The sequence below is a fragment of the Canis aureus genome, chromosome 4 (assembly GCF_053574225.1).
Source record: "Canis aureus isolate CA01 chromosome 4, VMU_Caureus_v.1.0, whole genome shotgun sequence".
Lineage (NCBI taxonomy): Eukaryota > Metazoa > Chordata > Mammalia > Carnivora > Canidae > Canis > Canis aureus.
In genome coordinates, this window is record NC_135614.1 from 42792790 (window position 1) to 42818736 (window position 25947).

Here is a 25947-nt window from a genome sequence, read left to right on the forward strand (position 1 = left end):
AGATTCTTCTATTATACTACTGTTAATAAACCATCACTTCATATATAATCTGGTTATCTCAACAACCTATTTCTTCAATCTAGCTTGAAGTACAGGACTGAAAAGTTGATCCCTAAGAAAGGTGACAATCTAGTCTATTAGGCTAAATGTTAAATCTTCTGAAATTGCAGGAAAAAACAATTTGAATAGAAAGCCAGAGAGGGATCCCTGGGTGGCGCAGTGGTTTGGCGCCTGCCTTTGGCCCAGGGCGCGATCCTGGAGACCCGGGATCGAATCCCACGTCGGGCTCCCGGTGCATGGAGCCTGCTTCTCCCTCTGCCTGTGTCTCTGCCTCATTCTCTCTCTCTCTCTCTGTGACTATCACAAATAAAAAAAAAAAAAAAAAAAAAAAAAAAAATTAAAAAAAAAAAAAGAAAGCCAGAGAACTTAATAAACCTCCAATATTTATGATAGCCTCAACTTCCAATTAGTATGCATGGAAGACATTTGTACACCTAAACAAGAGGAAGAATTCTCTGTGTAGCCTAAGCCCACCCTTTAAAAATCATTTATTCTTTTAGAAAGGAATCCAAAGGAAAATGAATAATCATTAAAAATATCAAACTCCATTTAAGATTTATGAAAGGTCTTCATTTTCAAAAAATAACAATATTCCATTAAAATTAACTGACTGAAGTAGGCCTAACTAACACCAGTGTTTCTAGCATTTAATTTTAGGTGATACCATCTATCAGTTCATAGAACAAAATTCTGCAAGTGATCTAAATGTGCAAATAAAGGCATGCCATGTGAGGATGCTTAGAAGACCTTTTCTTAAATGAAACATATAAGCAGTTCTCAAAGCACTGCAATGCACAGAAGCAAGCTTGAGTACAACAATGCTCTTTTTCAACAAAAGAACTATTAATATGCTTATTCCAATGTCTGATGAATCATACTAACCAGGTTCCTGGTCATACACTTAAGTGCAAACTAGTAATGCAGTAACTAGGTTCCTGTCAATTTTCCTACCATCTGTATATGAACTGATGATTTACAGTAGTCTATATCCACAGATATTCACAGACTGAGCAATAATATGATCCTTTGAAGCATTTATTAAAATAGTATTACAAAATGCAATTTCCTAAAAACAATCCTCTATTCCCTTCGTATGTGTGAAAATTTGTTGGAACAATCATATTCTAAATAAGTTGTAAAGAGTTAGGAATAAATCTTTATAAAATAATTACATTAAAATGCATGAATTTGGCATATACTATCTCTAACTGAAAATAAAATATATCAATTTGTTTGGCTAACTTAAAAAAGCTGGCGGGAGTAATTATAATATTCACAATAATCAGAGTTATGAAAACTATATCTCTTTATACCAAATATTATGATATAAAGAAAATATATGTATAATTGTATATTATCTTTTAAATATATGTATATATACACACATATCAGAATACATAAATATTACAGTTTAGAAAATCAGGGAAACTGTCAGAATTGAGTGATCAAAAGAACCTCAAATATGTATATTAAAACAAATTTTAATCTTGTCCCTGCATATAACTCAAAGAAAGGTAAAGTGAGAGAACCTTGCTCTGTAAGAGGGATTTAAGCCTTTTTTCTTTTTTAGGAATAAAGGACATTTCAAGAAGGAATAAATTCAGTATGACAATTAAAAGTATCTTTCCCTTTTTATTAACACTGTCACTTGTGTGCTTATTTAAAGCAAGTTCACATACAACAGCTTACTATATATATATGAATATACATTTACTGCTTGGCTCCATTGAGAAACTATAAATTTCATCTATTGAACATTAGCAAAAAATTACATGTGTTTATCATCTGGATTATTCTCAGATTAATAGAGATAAATGACAAAACATAATCAGTAGCAGCTCCGCAACTTAATCATTGCATCTGAGCTATAGGAAGCACTTAATTACTCTCATTTACTAGGTTCAATCTAATGAGAAAGCATTAGCCAAATGAAAAGAATGCAGTACAAACAAACAAAATAGTTATACCATCATTAAAAAGAAACTCTGACAGTGCAGGTGACAGCATAGGCAGGATAAATTACCATAATGTTCTAAATGCTGAGCTGTCAGCATGCTAATGCCATGATCAGATACCCTGGGAATCTCAGCACTATAGCTGTCAGAAACAGGTATCATAAATCACCTCTCTCTACTGTACTGCTCATTATCACAGCAATAGTATACATGTTTTTCAGCATACTTCAGTACAAATTTGAAGGCAACACTTATTCTTATGAGTGGGTCTGTTTACTCTTGCAGACATTGTAGACAATCCCTGCCTAATAAATGGATACTTTATTTTTCAATAATGAACTACGGGATCTTAGAACATGATAGGCCTCTGCTTTAATTCATAAACCATTTGAATGAACACTGCAAAAAGAGCACATTTTCCCAAGCTATCCTATACAGTAGCAGTGAGCTAGATAAATTAACATCATTCCATTTAAAGAAGTATCACTATTTGGAAGCTATTCCTGGATCTGGAAAATAGTAGCAGATACAAATTAGAACTACCAACAAAATGACCAACAAAATGAAAAGGCAACCTATGGAATGGGAGAAAATATATGCAAATCATATATCTCATAAGAAGTTAATATCCAAAATATATAAAGAACTCCTACAACACAACAGAAAAAAAGCCAAAAACAAACAATCTGATTTAAAAATGGACAAAGGGTCTGATTAGGTGTTTTTCCAAAGAGGACATACAAATGTCCAACAGGTACATAAAAAAGGTGCTCAACATCACTCATCATCAGGGAAATGCATACCTGTATGCATAACTGTATACCCTTATCACTAGTGGAGTTAGCAAAGGGATTTTGGATAAAAAATGAGATATCACCGCACATCTCTTAGAATGGCTATTATCAAAAAGAAAAAAAATAACAAGTGTTGGCGAGGATGTGGAAAAAAGGTGCATTGTTGTGTTTGTTGTGCACTGTTGGTGGAAAAATAAATTGGTGCAGCCACTCTGGAAAATAATATGGAGGCTCCTCAAAAAATTAAAAATACAACTACCATAGGACCTAGGAATTTTATTTCTAGACATTTATCTGGAAAAAAACCCACAAAATCACGATCTCAAAAAGACATCTGCACCCCTGTGTTCAATGAAGCATTATTTATAATAGCCAAGACATGGAAATAACCTAATTGTCCATTGATGAATGAATCATTAAGAAAATGTGGTACATGTATGTGTGTTGCAGGATATATATAATGTAGTATATATGTAATGGAATATTATTCAGCCATTAAGAGAAGGAAATTCTGACATTTTCTACAGCATGATGCATGGACCTTGAAGGCAAGTACGTCATATAGAGAAAGACAAATACTGTATGATCTCACACAAATGTGTAATCTAAAATTTAAAAAAGTACTTGAACTCACAGATACAGAGAACAGACTGGAGGGTGCGGTTGGGAGAGGTGGAGGGTTCGGCAAAATGGGTGAAGATGGCCAAGTAAAAAAAGAGACATAATCTTAACCTGTTTTAGGGACATGTATTATTTTATAGACCAAAAGACCTAATATTTTTGAGAGCCGATTATATGTAGTCTCCTTTAATCCTCACAGTAGCCTTGTGGGTTAAGTATGATTATTCTAGCTTTAGAGACAAACCTGTGGATCTCAGAGTTTGAGAAACTTGCCCAAAGGACTAAGTAGTAGAACCATGTTGGAATCCAAGTCTGTATAACTGAAAACTGTATACCCTTATCACTAGTGGAGTTAGCAAAGGGATTTTGGATAAAAAAAGTCTAAGAACATATGAAACATGACAGATTTGTCAAAAAATGTGGTATGAATAAAAACATATATACTGTAAGTCCAGTATAAATAAATCATACCAAATTGCTGATTTCCATTCACCAAAAGAAACAGCTAGAAGAGAAACTAGCTTTTCATCTTCACAACACACTTTGTGATACGGTTGTGCCAAGGTAACAGATGCTTATGGTGATATATCTACATTCCCAAACTGGTTCTTACTATAAGACACAAGATATATTTAAGAGGTAAGATGGTTTTACATGCACACAAAGAGTATTTTTAAAGTATTTTGATTGAGTATAAAAAAACGCAAGGAAAAGAAAAAAATATTATGGCATATTCAGTAAGAAAAGCACAATTTCCAAAGAAAATAAAAATGATGAATGACATTTTCTTATAATCTGTTTAAAGGTTCTCCCGTGCTTATTCTAAGAAAGGAATGGTGTTTGTTACTGGCTTCTTGTGCCTTGGTGGGTGGTGAGTGATGAAGGAGAACAAGAACTGTTTTAATGTTCTTGTGTAAAGTACAATTTAATTACATGTTTAAACCTTAGTTTTACTTTGATGATTATATAGTTCTATCTATATGGTGTAACCAGAATAACTTATTAATGTGAATTTAATTCCTTTCCTGATTTAGATATACAACAAAGCCTATGATCCTTCTTTTTAAAAAGTAGAACCCTGACACCAAGTAGATCTGCTTAATGTTTATTTTCTTTTATGCTGCATAAAATAGTTTCATTATTTTTGTAAAATTTGATCCTATTCTGGTTCCATCTAATTTTGCCCATATGATTCTGGGACATAATACTATGATTCACTTCTAGGGGCCTACTATATATAGCCCAAGCACCTTATATACTATAAGGGGAAAAAGACTACAAGCCCAGAGGGTGTCTTTGAATCCAGGTCAGTCTGGGACAAAGCTTGTATGATACTATTCATTGTATAATACTGTTTTCTGTCATGTGTATACACTTGTTTTCTTAGATTGTCATGGGAAGAAAACTCTATCACACTCATTTGTTTCCCAAACATAATTTTACAGAACTGTTCAATGAAAAAGGCAGCTCTAGTGGTATAGGTGAACTCAGCACTATTAGACATGGTTGGAGGTTGGGAGGAGAGTTCTAGAAGGGCTGAAGCAGCAAGCTTTGGGGAGTGCTCTCCATCACCTCCCCTGACTTCTAGATGGCGCTATGGGCTAGACTCCAGTGCCAGACTGGAGTAACCCAGAGATTGGGGGAAGGTCTGGGGCACAGGGAGGAGGAATTCAAGGAAGAAAAGCTCTCCTGTAAATTAAAGCCCACACAGCTTTCCTTAACTATGAGCCAGCTATCTGAAATGCCATTTGACTTAGGTACAGAGTTATATTTCATTTTTATAACAAAATGTGTGGCAAGAGAATGCTATAATTGATTCCTATTGACCCATATTGTAACTTCAAAGGTGAGATGGATAAAATTTCATTTTTGTTTTGATTGATTCTCAGAAACAAAAACTCCTAGGCTGGTAGCTTTACATTTTTCTACCCATTCTGCCCTTTCTCCCCTTTCCCATCACTATGTAGTCAATGACATTAAAACAACAAACAAAAAACAGGTGTGCCTGGGTGGCTTAGCTGGTTAAATGTCAGACTCTTGATTTTGGATCCAGTCATGATCTCAGGGCTGTGGGATGGAGCCTTTCTTTGGGAGTGGACCCTCAAAATTCTCTCTCTGCCTCTTCCTCTCCCTCTACCCCTTCCCACTCTCTCCCTCTCTATAAAACAAACAAACAAAACCCTAAAATAAACCTCTATGACACAGAACAACAGACTACGCTACACAGGAGGAATATATATAGAGAGAGAAACACCTTTTCTCGAGGACTTCATCCACTAGTGTAGGAATCTAATCTCTTCAAGCTAGGTTACAAAATCTCTTAGGAAGGGCCAAATTAATTAATTAATTTAAAGACTCAATAATATTATCTGTTGAAATAACAAGTTAGCAAATATGATATTGTTATTTACGAACTTAGAGGGCAGAATTTTCATCACTGAGATTCACTTTCAAACTTTTTTCTTGAAATTCACAGGCTAGTTATTGACAGTATTCATGACTGGAATCTACTCTGTAGATTCCAATGATATCAACCTTATCATTTTCATGCTTATCACACTTTTCCCTCTCCTTCCACCCTCCATCACCATTTTGATAAACATGAAGTTCTCAGGTCATTCTGGGCTAACTCTCTCTTCATAGGAGTAGGGGAGGAATTCACCCTTCCTATAGAGGGAGAAAAAAAATCACAATATCTTCATTAGCCAATATTTTATTGAGTATAAGTGGTGTTACACAAAACATATTTAAAAAACATTTCCCCAAATTAGCAATATGATGTTGAATAATTTCCTAACTATATATCTCCTTTGTCCCTTCACAGTAGCAGAAAGCCATGAATGTTGTTTATTTGTCCTTCTCTCTATAAGTAGTAAAACTGCCAATCATATGGCATTTAAAAATTCATATTAAAGTCATGATTTCATTAAAATGTACCTCTTTCTTGGTTCATGTCCACTTTTACTGAGCCCCCAAACTAGGTAACCTGAATATTAATGCTAGGGTTCAAATGCTGTCCTAGTTAATTGTGTACCTCAAAAGATGTTAGCTTGTCTTAGGTCCCACTCTCATTTCATTGGAATAAAATTTATAGCAGTAAAACTAGCAGATTTTAAAAGATTTTAAAATGTGTTCCTGAGCAAACTGTCACCTAATAATATTCACCATACAGGAGTCCCAAATCCCTTTGACCATGAAACACTATAATGCTTGTTGGAATACTGCTAGGCTGAGCACTAAGTAAGTTAAGTAAGGTAGACCCATAAAACACCACTTGCTGCAAAAATGAAACTAAAACCTCTCCTCCCAGCATAAATGGGGTAATTCACTATAATGCATGGTATGTAAAATCTACACCTGTATGTTCTTCAACTTTCTAAGAAATTAGGATATTGATCTCTTTTAATGATCAGTTGGTACAACTTAACTTGGAAATAAATTTTGTCTTACAGTGAACATTTTCCTGAGTCCATTATATAAATAAAGCAAACAACATCGTCTCATTTTATCTTGAGGGAGATTAGATAAAGAACATGAAGTCATTGTTTTAAAAAATACTTTAGCACTGCATAAGATTTCAACAATCTCTATTTCATAGTGAAAATAAGATGTTATTACTAATTAAATTATACTCATACAAAATAGGCTATGACCTTTTATTCACATAAAATCAATGGCAAACATCATAAAGAATAAGGAAGACATTATTTCTGAGAAACTTTATACTTGTTTGGCAAAAAAAATAAATAAATAAAAATTTTTATTTGTTTTCTTTTCTATTTCTCCCATTTAACATAACCAAGACTACAGCTGATCTGTCTCCCCACTACTTAAACACAGAATCTGTTGTATGCTTAGTAACTCTCAAATGAAAGCTATACACATTTCCTTTAGAAACCGTTTAGTGTGTCTGTACTATGCTATGCTTCTGAAATGCTGAAAAATATACAATTGATAAATCCTATTTAGAACACTCAGCCATTTCATTATTTAAGAAAACAATATTCTCTTCTTGTGACTGGATAAACTTCTGGAGGTGGTGACATACTAGCTGCAATACCAGTCATATACTAAAATATAACATTTAAACATATTCTGCTTTAATTATGATGTGATTGTTTTCATGTACTCCATAAAAATTAACTTTGTAAATCTGACTTAAGTATACCAGAATCATGATATTCTGATATCATGTACTATAAGCTCTTTGAAAAGAAAAACTAGATCAAAGAATATACAAGGGTCTCAACTATTTTTTAAATTTTTTTATTGAGTATAGTTGATACAGTGTTACATTAGTTGTAAGCATCCAACACAGTGATTCAACATATCTATATGTTATGCTCTGCTCACAAGTATAGCTACAGTCTGTTACCATATAACTCTATTACAATATCATTGGCTATATTCCTTATGCTGTACTTTTTATTCTCACTTACTCATTCCATAACTGGAAGCTTGTATCTCACACTCCCTTTCACCCATTTTGCTCATCCTCCTACCCTCCTTCTCTCTAGTAACCATCGTTTATTCCCTGTATTTATAGTCTGATTCTGCTTTATAATTTATATTTTATTTTTCATAAGTATTACTGGTAACAATTTTGACAACTTGTAAGAAAGCATTTTAATAGAATGGATTCTTTTAAACTGGGAGGTCAACTTAAAAGACTCAATTGTAGGGGTGCCTGGGTGGTTCACTCGGTTGAATATCCAATTCTTGGTTTTGGTTCAGGTTGTGATCTCAGGGTTGTGAGATCAAGCCTACGGATGCTACATGGGGAAGTGGGATGGAAGAAAGGAAAGCCACTTTTATTAAATATTTACTTTATGCTTGCCACCATTTTGAGAAGTAGGGATTTTTATCCCCACATTACAAAGGGGAAACTAAGATTCAAGTAAGTTATTTACCTTCACTTTGGTTATACAGTTAACATATTTTTCCTACCATTTCTTGCAATGTCTTCAAACATTTCTCCAGAGCTCTAATTCCTTGTATACTATATTATCTTCAATGAAGACCTACAGAATGAAGATGGCAGATTGAATCCAATCCAAAGGAGATGGCTTATTAAAAGAAAAATAAAGTCCCATTATGGAAACACAGGATATCATGCAGCAAAGCAGGTCACCATCACCAACAAGAGCCAATACTTTTTCAGAGCTCTTTAGAGGGAGGTTTATATACTGCCACCAGACTATGAAAAAAGAATGACAGATTTGGTGAAGGAACAAAAGTAGAAGATATGGTTTTGATTTTAACTTTGTTTTAGAGAAAAGTGATCATTTGAGGATCACTCTTATTCCTGCTCAGCAAGTATTATATTATTAACTTTCCTGACATAGTGTGTCTACCATTGCCCACCATTATGAACAAAGAGGCAAGAATGATTATTTTTAAAGACAAGTTGTTAAAAGAATAATGATGGTCATGATGGAAGGAACAAGATGGCTTAGTTCTGTAAGAACAGGAGATAGCCAGTAATAGATACTATTTTATAAGAAACATTATTCATCAGCTGTAACCTGCTATTTTTCTATTAAGTTCATTCTTTCATTCCGGGTTTACTTGGGTGCCTGTCATTCTTCTAGGGATTAGATATATGGAGATGAATAAGGCATGGTTCCTAAACATAAGAGGCTCATGTCCTAAAGAAGACCAGAGACAAGGACAGACAATTACCATAGTATATGATAAATGCTTTTATGGTTTTGTGCCTTGAGCTAAGCCAATCTGGAGGAATAGCTAATGCACAAAGTTATCACAGAAGGTGATAGCATTCCACAGAGAAGAACATGTACAAGGGCCTAGAAGTACTAATGGAGCATAACATGTTCAAAGAATGGCAAATAACTCAGTGAAGCCATTGTCAGGTAGAATGAAGATAGTTCAAAAAAGGGGCTAGGTGTTAAGGTTCTGGATTCCACCCTGAAAGCATGGGGAAATACTGAAGACTGACATTGCCCTAGTAGCTCCATCTAGGATGCTTGGGGAGGGAAAGTCAAACCTGGGATTAGAAGACGAGAAATAAAGATGGTCTGAATGTGGCAGAAGGGAAAGAAAGAAGCAGAAAAATTCAAGAGAATTCAGGAAGACAGAAAAGTCTAAATGATTTCCATTTCCACATCTTTCCCATTGTGACTAAGGTGAGAATGACATTCACTTAGCAGGAATGAGAGATTTATTTATTTTTAGAGACCTGTAATTAATTTTTAAACTTAATTTTTTTTCTGATAAGAGTAATAATATTCATAAACAATTCTATTTATAAAAACATTATTTACTTCTAAATGAATTTATATAATGCTATAATAAATACTTTAATAAAATATGTAAGAAAAAGGCATATAATACTACCACCTTATAGCAACTAATATTCACATTTTAGTATATTTCCTTCCAGTTTTTTCAATGACTTTCCTTTAACCCTTGAATATGCAAGTTTTAGCCTACTTTTAAAAACTTAAGATAAAACTATTTCCTTAGGATATCATAATTTCTATCCTATCATTAATGGCTATAAAATTTCTTCAAACCATTAATATACTTAACAAATGCCTTAGTGTTAGACATTTATGTTGTTCTCAATCTCCCACAATTATAAAAACATTACAAAAAACATTTCTGTACATGTTTTTTCTGCCCATAATTAAAAATAAATTTTCTTAAGACAGCTTCATAGATGATCCTAAAATAACATGCATACTCAGATAGCAGTGCATAAAAATTATAAATAAGAAATGAGAGTAATTTTTTTTTTTTTTTTTTGGTTAAGATTTTATTTATTTATTCATGAGAGACACAGGGAGAGGCAGAGACATAGGCAGAGGGAGAAGCAGGCTCCCTGCAGGGACCCTGATGCAGAACTCGACCCCAGGACCCCGGGATCCCGACCTGGGCCAAAGGCAAATGCTCAACCACTGAGCCACCCAGGTGTCCCAAGTGTAACTTTTTTATAAACAACTTCTAACACATACTGACATTATTCAATTTTAATTGCAAATTATTTTAAAAACTAATATAATGATAACAAAGAGAAATACAGCAAAAAAAGCCAATAGCTTCTTAATTTGAGTAATTCTCTTTAAATTATAATAGATAATTTGAAGTGCATTAAAACCATATTGTTCCCTTGATTTGGACTGACAATATTTTCAGTTTTATTTAACACACATACCATTAAGTTTTTCCAAAATTAAGTGAAATTCTGCCAGCCATCTTTCTGATATTTGAGTAGAATATTAGACAAAAAACGAAGTATAAGATACAAAACACTTAATAGCTATATGAATACACCTGAACTTCAATCTTTTAAACTTATGCTTTAAGTATGTTGATATACCATATATGACTCTTTCTATCACAAGTTGACATATTATGTAATTCTAAAAGCTCATTAGTAGTTGCACTACTTCATACTTAAGAAATTGGAAAAAATACTGAAAATTGAGACCAAACCTCTTTCTCCCTAAATTGAGGCACCCTCCCTCCCCCTGCCATACATCCACTCGGATACTTATGTAACTGTTTGTTTGGCAAGGCACCTGACATACAAAAATTTCCCTCCAAAAACAAAAAATGGAAAAACTTTGCCATGTCAACTTTATTTTTAATCACATAATGGAAAGATGAGTAAATTATAATATCCATCACCAATAACCCTTCTTTGAGTAAAGTATCAATTGACTCTGACCATAATTGATAACCTAAGCCAATAGTACATTCTGTTACAATTCCAGGTTCAAAAGGTTAATTATGGCCTAGCCACAGGCTCATCCGGAAACTTGAAACTGATTGCTATATGCCTTCCTAATGAAGATGTACTGCATGTATTACAGGAGCATACTGACAAGTGATTGGAACCTCCAACATCAATGTAGCAAGCAAGCATTAACCTTCACCACGTCAATTTAACTGTCATTCTCACAGTTTATATCCCACCAGGTCTTTTTATTTTATGAGAAAGAGTCTTATAACTGTATTTCCCTTGCAAAGGCAAGATTTCCCTTTTCATTCTAATGAATACAGGAATCAATAATGGTAAGTCAATCCAAACTATGTTATGAATTAACAATACCCAGGAAAGTTAAGAGATTAGACTGATGATGAGAGTTATCATTTGTCACCAAAATCTTTAATTTGCATGCAGATTTACTGCCCCAGTGCGCAGGACATTAGAAAAATATCAGCATCTTTTCTTTCCAAGAGGCACTGCTCCCTTATTTACAGGCCAAGAAAAGAAAATGGTAGGCATTCACAAATAAAACCAATTTAGCAACTTTCATGGCTTGCACCCAAAACTCACTGCCAGTTAGAGGAAGAAGAGGAACTAGTGTGGTCTAAAACAGAGTTGTAGGACTAAGACGTCATCAAGGTAGCATAATTTCTGAACAGATCATGTGACAATAACTAGCAACAAAATCATTCCTTTGATGGTGGGCAACAGAGGAAACAGGGTGGTATAACAAAATGAGCACAAGAATATGAGGCTGACAACGTAATGAAAGTGTTCTCTACTATCTGTGTGGCCTTTAAACCAAACTATATGTTTGGTTTAAAGGGGTTTAAAGGGGTTTAAAGACCCCTTTTTGGGTCTCAGTTCTCTACCTGAAAAATAAGAACAATAATTCCTGCTAGGTTTATCTCATGGAGTAGAGGTTTTCAACCATGACTATACACTAGTATAAAAAAAAAGGTTATTTTTTTTTTAAAGATTTTATTTATTCATGAGACACAGAGAGAGAGGCAGAAACATAGGCAGAGGAGCATGCCCCGACCCAAAGGCAGATACTCAACCACTGAGCTACCTTGGTGCCCCTTCACTGAACTTGTAAAAAAAGCAGAAGAGACCTAGATCCTACCCCCAAGAAATTATTTTTTTTTAAAGATTTTATTTATTTACTCATGAGAGACACACACACACACAGGCAGAGACACAGGCAGAGGGAGAAGTAGGCTCCATGCAGGGAGCCCGATGTAAGATTCGATCCCGTGACTCCAGGATCATGCCCTGAGCCAAGGCAGATGCTCAACCGCTGAGCCACCCAAGCATCCCAAGAAATTCTGATTGAATTGGTTTAGGGTGGAGGACCCAGGCATAGATATTTTGGCTGTCATTCAGAAAAACTTCTAATTTTACTTTTTAAACTTTTTACTATGGAAATGTGCAAACACATACAAACATATGGGAATACTTTAATGAACCCCAGGTACCCATTGCCAAGCTTCAATGATTATCAATATTTTGCCAGTCTTGCATCCTCTGTTCCCCAATCCCCCAACATTTAAAAATTTCTGTTGGAATATTTTACAGCAAATCCACACTGGCATTAAAAAAAATCCCTATGTGATTATATTGTACAGCCAGTATTGAGAACCACATGAGAATTTTGAAAATATTACAAATTACAAAAGAGTAACAACAGAAACACACCCATGCCCAAATGATTAGGCTTTAAGTATTTTTACTGAAATGGACTGATGAAGTCAACAGAATAAAACAATCAGTGAATATCATTTCCATCATTTTTCTCTTTTGTTTTTTTTTTTTTTTTTTTTTTTTTTTTTTTTAAATATTTATTTATTTATGTATGATAGTCACAGAGAGAGAGAGAGAGAGGCAGAGACAAAGGCAGAGGGAGAAGCAGGCTCCATGCACCGGGAGCCCGATGTGGGATTCGATCCTGGGTCTCCAGGATCACACCCTGGGCCAAAGGCAGGCGCTAAACCGCTGCGCCACCCAGGGATCCCCCATTTTTCTCTTTTGAACTGACTCATTGTCTCATAAAACAGACATCCAAGGTCACAATAAAAATCTAATTTCTTCTTTCATGCCCAATATTTTTAACTTCACTCCTCTGTCTTACAGTTTCCCAAATGTGTTGGCTCTTTCAACCTGGAAAAATTTACCCCCTTTCCATCCTTACCCCATACCTACCCAGACATTTCCTACCTGGCCTCAAAGCCCAGAACAGATACTACCATCAAAGTCCAGAGACTCCCCAATCTCATCTGTCCTGCTCTTCCTCAAGCCCAAGGGAAGCTCTTCCTAAGGGTTGCTGCAGCCCCATGTCTATCTCTGTCACAGCTTTATCCTGTCATTCTCACCACTAAAAATAGGATTGTTAAAGGTAATGATGATTTCACAACAGGTCTGCTCCATGACAGGTATTCAATATGTGAATGCCTGAGTTTCCAAAAATGTAGGGCAGCCAGGAGCCCAGTTAGATATGCTTAACAGTTTGTTCACTCAGCTTACTAAACAATTTACCTATTGCAGTCACACCTCAATTGATGGCTTAAAGCACAACAAGGAAGGGTGATTTCTTGATAGATAAAATACAAAGAAATGTAAGGATATATAGTGAATCCTAAGTACATTTTTCCCTAGAAACAACACCCCCAATCTCAGAATGGCCTGCTGCCAAGAATCTTGGGTTTCTGTATCAGGCTAATATCTAGAGATACTAATTTGAAAAAATACAGGTTTTTCTACTCAGAGATATAAAACAAAGGAACATTTTCAAATAGAGAAAATCTTACTTCCCTCTACAAAAGTTTTAGTTTAAAGATATTCACAACATGCTAAGAAGCAAAGCTTATTAACCTATAATATATAATACATGGCCAGCACTTATATAAACACATCCCCTGGGATTGTGTCCCAATGATTTTTTCCTTGATTTAGTGGACTACTGGGAAAAAGAAATGACTGTATTCAAAGATGATAATAAGAACAGTTGTAATAATAACAACATCAACAATAATAGAAGCAACTAATTCTCAATGAGCACTTTGTGTATGTCAGTTATCATGCTAAGCATATTATCTCAATCCTCATAGCAGCCCTATAAAGTAGGTATTATTATCCATGTTTTGTGATGAAACTGAAGTTTAGAGAGCCAAGGAACTTGCCCAAAGAAGAACTAATAAGTAGCGGTAAAGGGACTTCGTCTAACACAGTTACAGAGGAAAAAACTAAAGAGAGAGAGACTGAAAAAGGAGCTAAGATGATTCAAATTTCTTCCCTTCCCTGGTTACTCTCACTGGTTACCAGCTTGTAACAATTTCAGCACTAGAGGTAGAAAATGACTAAGGGAAATTTCTTCAGTAGCTCCTTGAAGCAGAAAGCAATAAAGTCTTTTATAAAACATCAGTTTACAAAATAAGATATGAAGAATCACTGTCTTTAATCACATGGCCACAATTAATGTTTCATAATGTAATCCAAATCCATCATAATTGCTTTTGTACCAGGATATGAATTTCCAAAAGTTCTAGTGTATAGTTAGGATTTTTCATTAGGATCTCAGAAATAAGTCATAAATATCGCTCTTCTCCATCTTCCACCCACAACTCTTGATGAGAAACTAGCCTTTGTAGGCACTACTTTCAGATGCAAAACTTAGGCCCTCTCCTGGTTTCATTGTTATTTCCCCCAAATTACTCTTTCCTTGTAAATTGCAACATTTCCTCTAAGTACTCAGAGTGAAATTCATAATTTCTTATCCTATCTAACCTTTACCTCCTCTTTTTAAGATTTTATCTTTTTTTTTTTTAAAGATTTTATTTATTTATGAGAGGCAGAGAGAGAGAGAGAGAGAGAGAGAGAGAGGCAAAGACACAGGCAGAGGAGCAAAGACACAAAGACACAGCAGGCTCCATGCAGGGAGCCAGACGTGGGACTCGATCCCAGGTCTCCAGGATCACGCCCTGGGCTGAAGGTGGCGCTAAACCGCTGAGCCACCAGGGCTGCCCAGATTTTATCTTTTTATAGAAAGGAGATCTCCACATTTATGGTATGTTACTTCTCTTTTAAAAAATCACTCCAGGGGTGCCTGGGTGGTTTAGCTTAGTGTCCAACTCTCCATTTCAACTCAAGTCATGATCTCAGAGTCCTGAGATCCAACCCAGCATCCTCTGGCTCCATGCTGGGTGCAGAGCCTGCTTAAGATTCTTTCTCTCCCTTTCCCTTTGCCCTTCCCTCCCTCTATAAACAAACAAACAAACAAACAAACACCCCTATCCGCCAACAACAATCTAATTTGCACATTTCATTCTACCTGTGAGATTGTGCCTCCTAAATACTTATTACTTATACAACAAAATAATTTAACATCCTTACAAGATATTTTCCTCCTCGGGTTTCTTTTTTCTTTTTTAAAGATTTTATTTATTTATTCATGAGAGACAGAGTGAGAGAGAGGCAGAGACACAGGCAGAGGGAGAAGCAGGCTCCATGCAGGGAGCCCGATGTGGGACTTGATACGGGGTCTCCAGGATCACGCCCTGGGCCGAAGGCAGGCGCTAAACCGCTGAGCCACCCAGGGATCCCCAGGTTTCCTTTTATTTCACACCTCTTGCCAAAAATAACACCTTCAATTTAATGACTTCATTACTGACCTCTGCTTCACATCCTTTTTGGTAGAAGACAGGCAAAAATAAGTTAATAAATATGATATACCAACACTTAGTCTCTTACCCTCAAAGGTAATAAGGCCACTAATACTATATAATCATAAAGAGTGTAACACTTTTCAGGATGGGCAAATTCCTTTTACATGCATTTCACATGACTTCATCTGATCTTCACATGGTCCACTGAAATCCAAAGTGCAATTAACATGTCCATTTTGGAGTGGAGAAAACTAAGGTCCAGAAAGTTTATAAGTTATAAAAAGTAACTATACTACTAAAACCCTTCTAATTGCCAAGCATTTCTTTATCTGTGTCAGCAATGGATTTCCTTTGCTGGGCGCTTTTATTTTTTTTTATTTTTTAATTTTTAATTTTTATTTATTTATGATAGTCACACAGAGAGAGAGAGAGGCAGAGACACAGGCAGAGGGAGAAGCAGGCTCCATGCACCGGGAGCCCGACGTGGGATTCGATCCTGGGTCTCCAGGATCGCGCCCTGGGCCAAAGGCAGGCGCCAAACCGCTGCACCACCCAGGGATCCCGCTGGGGGCTTTTATAAACCTAATACCAGATGGAAAGGACTGCACTTTCTTTTTATTTATAGCCAGTAATGTCCTCTAGATAAGTTCAACTTTAAGATGATAAAAACAGAAAGACTCACACAACCATATAAATAAAGTCTATGGCCCACATCAGTCCCAGTCATAACCTTTTCTCCATGCACCATTCTAAACATGATTAAAGTCATCCGAGTAGAGAAAGCACAATGAAGTAAAAATAACAAACCTCCATAGCATTATGACCTGTTTAGTGAGAATGGATTTGGAATTCACAAATCTGACCTTATTCGGGGTTAATGGATTCTGAAAAACTAAGGGAAAGTAAAATGAAATGAAATGATCACTAGAAAAAGAAAAGTAGGGTGGGAATACAGAAAATTTGCCAATGTGAGTAAAGGAGGACTGACAGTCAGATAAAGACTGCACAAAGCAAATGGACTACTCTAGAAATATTACCATACACCAAGATCAGCGAGATAGAAAACAGCCATAAGCTCTTCTATGTGAAGACAGCATAGTTCTGACAGATCAGAAGAATCAGTGTTAGGTGACAGGCTTAGGTGAGAAGAATAAAAGTTAAGAGCCTATGGAATCTGATGAGGCATTTTGCTTTCAGATGTCTAGAGAAGTTCTGTGGTTATTCATTCAAAGGATATGAGGAACAGAGAAACATTGGGAGGATCAAGGTACAAACCCACCTTGAATGCAGAGATCATTATATAAAAATGCCCATGACAATGATGATGCAATAATAACAATGAAAACAAAAGATTCAATTTATAGAACAATTATACAGTGCCAGCCACTTGGACTGGTTGTTTTGCAGACATAATCACCAATCCTCAAAATAACTCTGCAACACACGCATTATTGGCCTGATTTTCACTAAACAAAATGTAACAGAGCTGAGTTCATCTAGTACTCAGTGACTTGCCTAAGGCCAAAATCTCTCATCACCTAATGTACAATTAAAAACCATATGCATGTTGGCTGTCACCACCTAGAGTGGGATCTGATAACTATTATCTTCACTAAAAAAAAAAAAAAAAAAAAAAAAACACAAGGCCTTGCAACAGAGTTAGCTCATTTTTTCATTCCTTGATCTGTTTCAGAACCTACTGTGCAGCTAACACATGCCAAGATATCTCAAAGGCTGGTAAACTATACTTTCAAGGCAATGGACTTTACATCTTTAAAATAGTTTTTCATTAATAACTATTTTTCACAACATACCTTTTAAACTAAAATAACATTAGCTACCATTTACAGAGCAATTTACCATGATACGGTACCATGTTTAGCATTTTATGTATGTTACCTCGATTAGTGGCAATCTAGGTCAAGATGATTATAAAACCAGGGACCTTTCCAACTCATCATCTTGGCTCAAGCCCAGCTTTGATTTAGTCTGCATTACTTCACTGCTCAAGGCACTGAGTTTGACCAATGCAGATAGGGATTATTGCTGCAAGTCAAACAGTGCATGACATACAATCTGATTATATTGCTAGACTGCATATGAACTAAAGTGAAAATAATAAATTTCTATAGTCATTTACAAAATACACAACTGTTTACGGTCCATGAAAAATATAGCAGCAATTGTGACTATATTTGTACTGTGACACTGAAATAACATATTGATATATTAGACAGTGACAATCAGCAGGTGCTCTTTCAGAAGTTCATATCTTATATAAAGTCTCACGGAAACTGGGTTCTTGATGTTCTTTCTTGTAGGGAGGAACCATTACAAAGACACTACAAAGGCAGTGATTTTTTTCTTCCAGTAACAATTCAGCTATGACACCATGTGTATGATTTTACATAATCATCAACTTAGTAAACATAATTGTCTAATTTGTGCTAAATTGTAATAAACACTAAAAGATAACAAATTAATAAAGCAGAGCTGACCTCAAGTAGCTTATAGTTCACAAGGGTCAAGGCTATATATAAACCTGTGCTGACTGTTGATGATATGTAAAACAATGTATTTCTATATTTTATAACAGGTTTGGGGGACTAACCCACAGCCGTGAGGACTTCCAAGAAAAAAAGAGGTGGCAGGAAGTTGACTTTACAATACACTTGTCTTCCCACAAATTCAAAGACACACGTATAGACCTTACATACAGATGAGAACTTTCCATTATACGAAACCCAAACCAAACTCCCTATCAGTAGATGTTTGCTAAATGCCAAGCACTGAGTATAAGACTAGAGATCAAAGGTGAATGACAATTCTTTTCAGCATAGAAGAAGCTCCTGAAAGTGTGTGGTTCAGGCTCCTCAAGTACTGCCACTGGGGGTGAGGTACAAGTGGCAGGTTGTTTTAGAAGCTGAGTGGTCTCTCAGCAAAAATACAGGTAGGTGGTAGCTCTTCTGGTTGAACATTTTTCCAGCTAGACAGAATGTTAGCAAAAATCCAGTATAAGCCCTCATTTTATAAATAAATCCTTAACAGAGTATGGTCACACCAGCTAACTGGAAGTAGAGCCTTATACCTGGTGAATCCTAATGGCTGGGAGAGAAGTCTCAGCAAAACTCTTTTATCTTAGTTTATTATGATGACACTATTATAAAAGGTAACTTTATTATGGAAGTATAAACATGACATTACAGACCATCGGTCACAAATTGGGAAAATTTTTGTTTTAAGAGTCACTGCAATAGAACTTGTTTATGTAGCCATAGATCAATTTGGCAAAGTATTTTTAGATCTTCAACATAATTTGAAGTATCATTCAATATATTATTGGAAGTTCACTAAATGCCAAATGCAGAGCATATAGATTGGGGTCAAACTATTTACTCTGAGAATTCTCAGGACTTAAGAAGCGCTTGATGGTGCACAGGCCAGACACGTAAGTGTGCAATATAACTGCTGCAATAAGAGAATGTACAAGGAGCCATGAAAAGAAACAAAAAGTAATACCAGTTTTGGGGAAAATAACTCCTATTTTGGTAGAAATTGATGACTGTTATTAAGTTATTTAATAAAGCATGAAAATTATTTTGCATAACTTAACGATAAAATACTCAAATTTAGATTTTGCCAAAAAGAGAAGAAATTTGTGTATTCTTTAAAAGAAACAAACATGGAGTGCCTGGGTGGGGCTCAGTCACTTGAGTGTCAAACTCTCGGTTTCAGCTCAGGTTATGATCTCAGGGTTGTGACAGTGAGCCCTGAGTCAGGCTCCATGCTCAGCATGGAGTCTGCTAGAGACTCTCTCTCCCTCTTCCTCTGCCCCTCCTCCTGCTCTCTCTCTCCTCTCTCAAATAAATAAATAAATCTCAAAAAAAAAAAAAAAAAGGAACAGATGTATATAGGTAAGACCAACACAGATATAATCGCCATTTACCAGTATTTAGCATTAAGTATTATTTTGAAGCAAAGAAAATTATTTGGTTTTACTGTAATTTTTTGGGCATCAAATCATATTTTCCTACTGACTTCAATACATTTAAAAAATGTTCTTGGACAAGATTTCTGGTTCCCAAAACAGATGTTAACAAAAAAGAACCATTAAAGAACACCTCATCAAAATAAAATATTTAAATATGAAACCTTATAGTAACCAATTCAAAATATAAAACAAAGCAACTGGAAAATGACTATATATTTAACAAGAGGACTGAAAGTTCAAAGACAAACAAGGAAAGGAACTGGACTAAATAGAACATATATGCTGAAAAGCCTTCTCTTCATTTGTTGGATCTGTAACACCATATCATATTGGGGAAGCTAGTGTCTTCTTTTAAATGGACATGTTTATTTGGTAACTAGGGCAAGAATGAAAACTCTGAAACAGTAAGTGAATAAATAAACTCAGCAGTACTTGTTTTCCTTAGAAGTTATACTTGGTCATACCCCAAAATTCACAGTATAAGAATATGAGGTTACACATCAAACTCAGGTAAAAAAAACTTGCATTGGCAAGATATCTAAATAAATTACTCTCCACCAAAGCAATTATTTAGGAGTTCAAATGCTTTCATATGTTAATTCATAAAACTCACGATAATCATGTGTAGTAGGTATTATTATCCCCAGTTTGCAGGTGAGAAAACTGGGGCCTCAAGAGGTTATATGACCTTTCAATTTATGTGACGAAAGAATCAGGGAGAAGAATCAGACCAGAATGGAGGATTCCTGATTTCTACTACACTCTTTCAGAGGTTCCGAGTGAATGTAAACTTGAGTAAAGGGAAGATAAGACTATAACTTTGATCCTCAGATGCGTGTGTTTCTTACAGCTTTTCCTATACTGAGACTGCCTGAGTATCATCCTTTCACTACAAGTTCAACTATTTCCCACAGTCCAGGAGTTAGTTACCCAATCAAATTGATCAATTTACTCCTTTATCAAATAAAGAATTAATCACTATATACCTGGAAACTTCTTAGTTCCCAGAGAACACACAAAAATTGCTCATCAGTCATTCCTTGATCAGCACCTTTAGAATGCCTGGAGTAACAATGTTTTTTTTCATATGAGAAACAAAGGTTATGTTCACTTCTCTACTTGAAGTGAGAAGTCAGGTAGGCAATACAATACTTCCAATTCAGAGAAGACCACTAGATATTAGAAAAAGACCTGCTTTTAGGGCGTTTAGGTGGCTCAGTCAGTTAAGCATCTGCCTTCTGCTCAGTTCATAATCCCAGTATCCTGGGATCAAGCTCCCACGCTGGGCAGGGAGCTTGCATCTCCCTTTCCCTCTGCCTGCCGTCCTCCCTGCTTGTGATCCCTCTCTCTCTCTTTATGTCAAATAAATAAATAAAATCTTTTTTTTTTTAAAGAAAAATACCCACTTTTGAGGGGAAGGGGAGGAATATTTAAAAATGTTTTGAGAGGGATGCCTCAGTGGCTCAGTGGCTGAGCGTCTGCCTTTGGCTCAGGGCGTGAAACCAGGATCCAGGATAGAGTCCCACACTGGGCTTTTTGCAAGGAGCTTCCTTCTCCCTCTGCCTGTGACTCTGCCTCTCTCTGTGTGTCTCTCATGAATAAATAAATAAAATCTTTAAAATAAATAAATAAAATAAAAATGTTCTGACAAAAATTAAAGATTGTTTTTGAGTTAAAAGCATGTGATAGAAAAAAATTACTTCAAGTCAGAATTCTAAGCCTAAGGAATTATATAGAACTTTAGAGTTAGCAGGATTCTCAGGGAATTTAGTTTATATCAGTTTCTCAATAAGGAAATGGCGGAATACAAAAGTTAAGTGACTGGGGACACCTGGGTGGCTCAGTGGTTGAGTGTCTGCCTTTGGCTCAGGACATGATCCCAGAGTCCTGGTATCGAGTCCCACATCGGGCTTCCCACAGGGAGCCTGCTTCTCCCCCTGCCTATGTCTCTGCCCCTCTCCCTGTGTCTCTCATAAATAAATAAATCAGGAGGTTTGTGTGAAAATTTCTTTTTATCAGTATGTTTCATGAGTATTTGCTATTAAAAGACTGAGTTTGAATTAGAATATTTCCAAATTACAAAATAAGTATGTTACTTTTTCCAAGATAACAGCAGCACAATGATATATATATGAATCGGTTGAATACCTAGAGAGTCAGCTATTCTACAATAGCAAGTGTTTCATATTTTAACCTATTTCTCTTCTATTTAGAAGTATTTTTTACAATAAAATCCATAATTTGATACCTTGAAACAAAGGACACTGCATGACATGTTTGGTTAATATTTGAACACTTACATCAGATTCAGCTTATTGTGAATATACTGCTAAATGCTGTATCAATCTAATATCTTATAAATCATGCATGAAAAACAAATCTGCAGAGTATACTGGGAAGCAGTTCTCAACCCATATCCCTTTATTCAATGACCATGATGTAGCTCTTATCCTCTTATTAAATGATGTGGAAATCTGTCACTTAAGTCAGTTTTACTGACTGAGGGAAAAGAGGAAAGACAGAAAATAAGAGATACCACTACTAAAGAAATAGAGTCAAAGGTCTTAGCATACCTATTGAGTGCCTGTCCTCAGAGATGTAGCTGGAAGAGTGGTAAAAGCATAAGCTTCAACACTATGGACTAGGGTTTTAAATACCAGTTATGTCACTAGTTAGATGACCTCTGACAGAGCCTTTAGGCCTCAAGTTCATTGTCTATAAAATGGAGTCATATGATCTACCTTAACATATCACACAGCCAATGACCACTAAAATGGAGATGCTCAATAAATAATGACGACTATTATCATGTTGAGGAAAAAGTTTGGTGTATGAACTACACCTAAGACAAAAACAAAATGGTGAGAAATGGCCTTCCTTTTTCATACAAAACTGCCCCAAAAGGCTCTATATTACCATGGGCAGTCATATACAATTTCTTTTTTATAATAATGATGAAGAGTGTTCTATGCAGAATGTTCTATTTGCAGCAGTGATTCATTGTGTGCATGGAAAAAATTGCTGACACGTTGAGAAGATATTTTCCCGTAAAAGGTTGAAGTCCTTAAGCAGCAAAAAACACCAACGTCCATCATCTTTAAACCCTATTGATTTCTGGTGAAGATTTAAAAGGCTGTTTACTTATTTCCCATCATTTCTGTCAGAGCTGTAACAGTTCTCTTCCCACTGAATAAACCTCTCATGATCCTCCTGGTGATTAAGGTCAGACAAATGTCAAACTCCTAATGCTAAGTGCTTTTGCATTAAAAATTCATATCAAATCACCAAGTAAAATCCAAACAAGAAGTCAGACATGTAAACAGTTCACAAAAAAGGGTGGCAGTGACCATTATAGAATGTATGTGCAGTGTAGATACAAAGAAGAATGAAAAAAAAAAAGGGTTGGCAACAGGTCAGAAAACTTCCCCTTTCCACCTGGCATCTTCACTGTCATTTCCTATTGTAGAATTAGTGGCCATGCTGGACTTAAGTCTCGTGTGTGTGTGTGTGTGTGTGTGTGTGTGTGTGTGTTTAAGAGAGACAGAGAATATCACCAGTATCACTTCAAATCATTAGCAGGTATTTGGTTATACAAGTTCAGCATGGTCTTTTGTTTTCAAGCAGGGAGTGGGATCAGTATCTGAAATAACCATTGCTAGATCGTCTTACAGGCATGGCTGCCTCACTGGATCCAGAGGCTAAAGAAACAGCATCAGGATCTGGTCTCTCTCCATCTCAGTGTTTCTTTTCACTCCTTTTATTCACTTTTAAGCTGGCTTTCTGAACACTGTAGCCCTTAGCAGCTTAAGACTTAGATTTTCCCAGCTACAAATTCAGTGGAATGAAAGCTTCTTTTACCAAAGAGTTCCAACAGACCCCAGAAATTAAACTTCATTTACCTGAACTCAGAGTAGTTCACAGACTCATATTAAACCAGTACTTGTGGCTGGCAGAATGGAGTGATCTGATTGGCGAGGCCCATGTCCGTGTCTGCATTCCCCAGGCCAGGAAATGGGGTCAGTTCCCCATGGACCAAGAGTAACATGGGATTTACTTGATAATAATAATAATAATAATAATAATTATTATTATTATTATTATTAGCTATCAGCTAGTAGTAACTTTGGGCAAGGTATTTCACTTCTTGGAGCCTCAGATGCTTTATCTTTAAAACAGGGATGATAGAACCTATCTTGCAGAGACTACATGCATAGGTAAAGCACTAGTTTTGCATCTAACTCATAGAAAGTATTCATTTTCTAGGCAGAACTGTACTAACTAGAAGTTGTGGTGGCATTAGCAACTCAAGGTCATTACCCACACAAAGAATAAAGTGGTAAAGCACTAGTTTTGTATCTAACTCATAGAAAGTATTCATTTTCTAGGCAGAACTGTACTAACTAGAAGTTGTGGTGGCATTAGCAACTCAAGGTCATTACCCACACAAAGAATAAAGTACATAGAAATGAGTACAAGATCTGTAACAACATAAATGACAAAATAACTGCACCATTACATGAAAAATATATATATACTTAAATTTATATATACCATATTGTTATATATTTAGCACAAAAGTAAAGACAAATTTTATCCTGTGGGAACAGCATAAGAATTAATGGTATATCACATATCCCATTTTTTGTAGATAGGTCTTTGAAAGAAGAGTTCATTTGGAGAGATTAAAATTCCAGATTTCTTGATATCTCTTCTGTCAACCAAGTTTTCCAACTCAATTGTTAGGGTGCCTTAAATTTCCCTAGAACAGTTATTCTTTTGGGTTAAACAAGACTTTATCTTAAAAATGTTAACGCCACTGAGGAAACAGGATATATTTTTTAAGAAACCACTGTAAACAAAGTTAATACACAAACTAACCAGGAAAAACTAGTGACACATGACAAAGAGCTCTTATAAACTAGAATGAAAAAAGATAAAAATCAGAAAAAATGGAAAAAGAATATAACTAGGTAGTTTATAGATAAAACTACATGGAAAATAAATATATGAAAAAAATTCACTATTACAGAAATGCTATGAAAACATCAGTGAGATAATATTTTTCACTTATAAGATTGGCAGAGATGAACATCACCTAGTATCCGTCAGATTGTATGTGAACAAAACTATCACTGTTCAATAATTGCAAAATGAATAAACTATAAATAGATGAAAGTCTTCCTAATCACATATAAGAAAATAATCCTTAAATGTTATAGTAAGTATGGAAAGGACAATGATGGTTTGATTTAATACAACACTGTTGGAGAGCAATTAGGCACTTTCTATCAAAATTTTAAGTGTATATAATCTTTGATCTAGCAATTCCTCTTATAAGAGTTATCTTACAGCATTTATATGCTGAGTAAATAGCACAAATATATAAACATAAGGATGCTTACTGTAGAAATATTTGTAAGAGGAAAAAAGAAGCAACTTGATTATCTAGTAATTAAATATGACTGGTTAAATAATTTATTGTACCTCTGTACAATGGGATAGAAGTATAGTACATATATACTATTTGACAAGTAAGAATATCAATCACGTAATCCACACGTACTAATACAGAATGATGTTTAATAAATATATGTGAAATGATTCCATCTGTATGAAAATAATGGCAAAGACAAACACAAATACTTGGATATACATAAGACTCTGAAAGAATATAATAGAGGATATCATACTGGGAGTAAGGGGTAAGGAATTGGACTTTTACTTTCATGTTTTTTTCTTCATCTTTTTTCACATTTAATAAATGCTACAATTATTTTTAAAATAAAACTAGGAAAAATAGTCTAAATGCCTATCAATAAGGAGAATAGATATACAAACTGTGGTATATTCATAAAACAGAATACCACCTTATAATTGAAGGAGAAGGGGTGCCTGGGTGGCTCAGTCAGTTGAGTGTCCGACTCTTGATCTTAGCTCAGTTCATGATCTCAGAGTTGTGGGATCAAGCCCCACGGTGGGCTCCACACTCAGTGAAGAGTCTGCTTGAGATTCTCTCTCCTTCTCCCTCTGTCCCTCCTTCACTGTGTGCAATCTCTCTCTCAAATAAATAAATAAATCTTTTTTTTTTTTAAAAAGGGAAGGAATAAACTGCTATATGCTTGTCCACATA

The 25947-nt window shown here is 35.4% G+C and overlaps 1 protein-coding gene and 1 long non-coding RNA gene across 10 annotated transcripts in view; one reads left to right on the plus strand and one right to left on the minus strand.

The window, feature by feature from the left end:
* The window catches only part of RANBP17 (RAN binding protein 17), a 307665-nt gene that overhangs the window by 130527 nt on the left and 151191 nt on the right, over positions 1–25947 (minus strand). The window lies entirely within an intron of this gene.
* LOC144312637 (uncharacterized) overlaps positions 1–25947 on the plus strand; it is a 147194-nt gene that overhangs the window by 33694 nt on the left and 87553 nt on the right. The window contains exon 7 of one of the 3 annotated variants that reach the window (XR_013378158.1): positions 11170–12090. The exons of 1 other annotated variant lie outside the window; for it this stretch is intronic. This is a non-coding gene — a long non-coding RNA (uncharacterized LOC144312637). Of the gene's footprint in view, positions 1–11169; positions 12091–25947 lie in introns of those variants that run through there. One more of the 3 variants, XR_013378159.1, reaches the window with a different exon arrangement.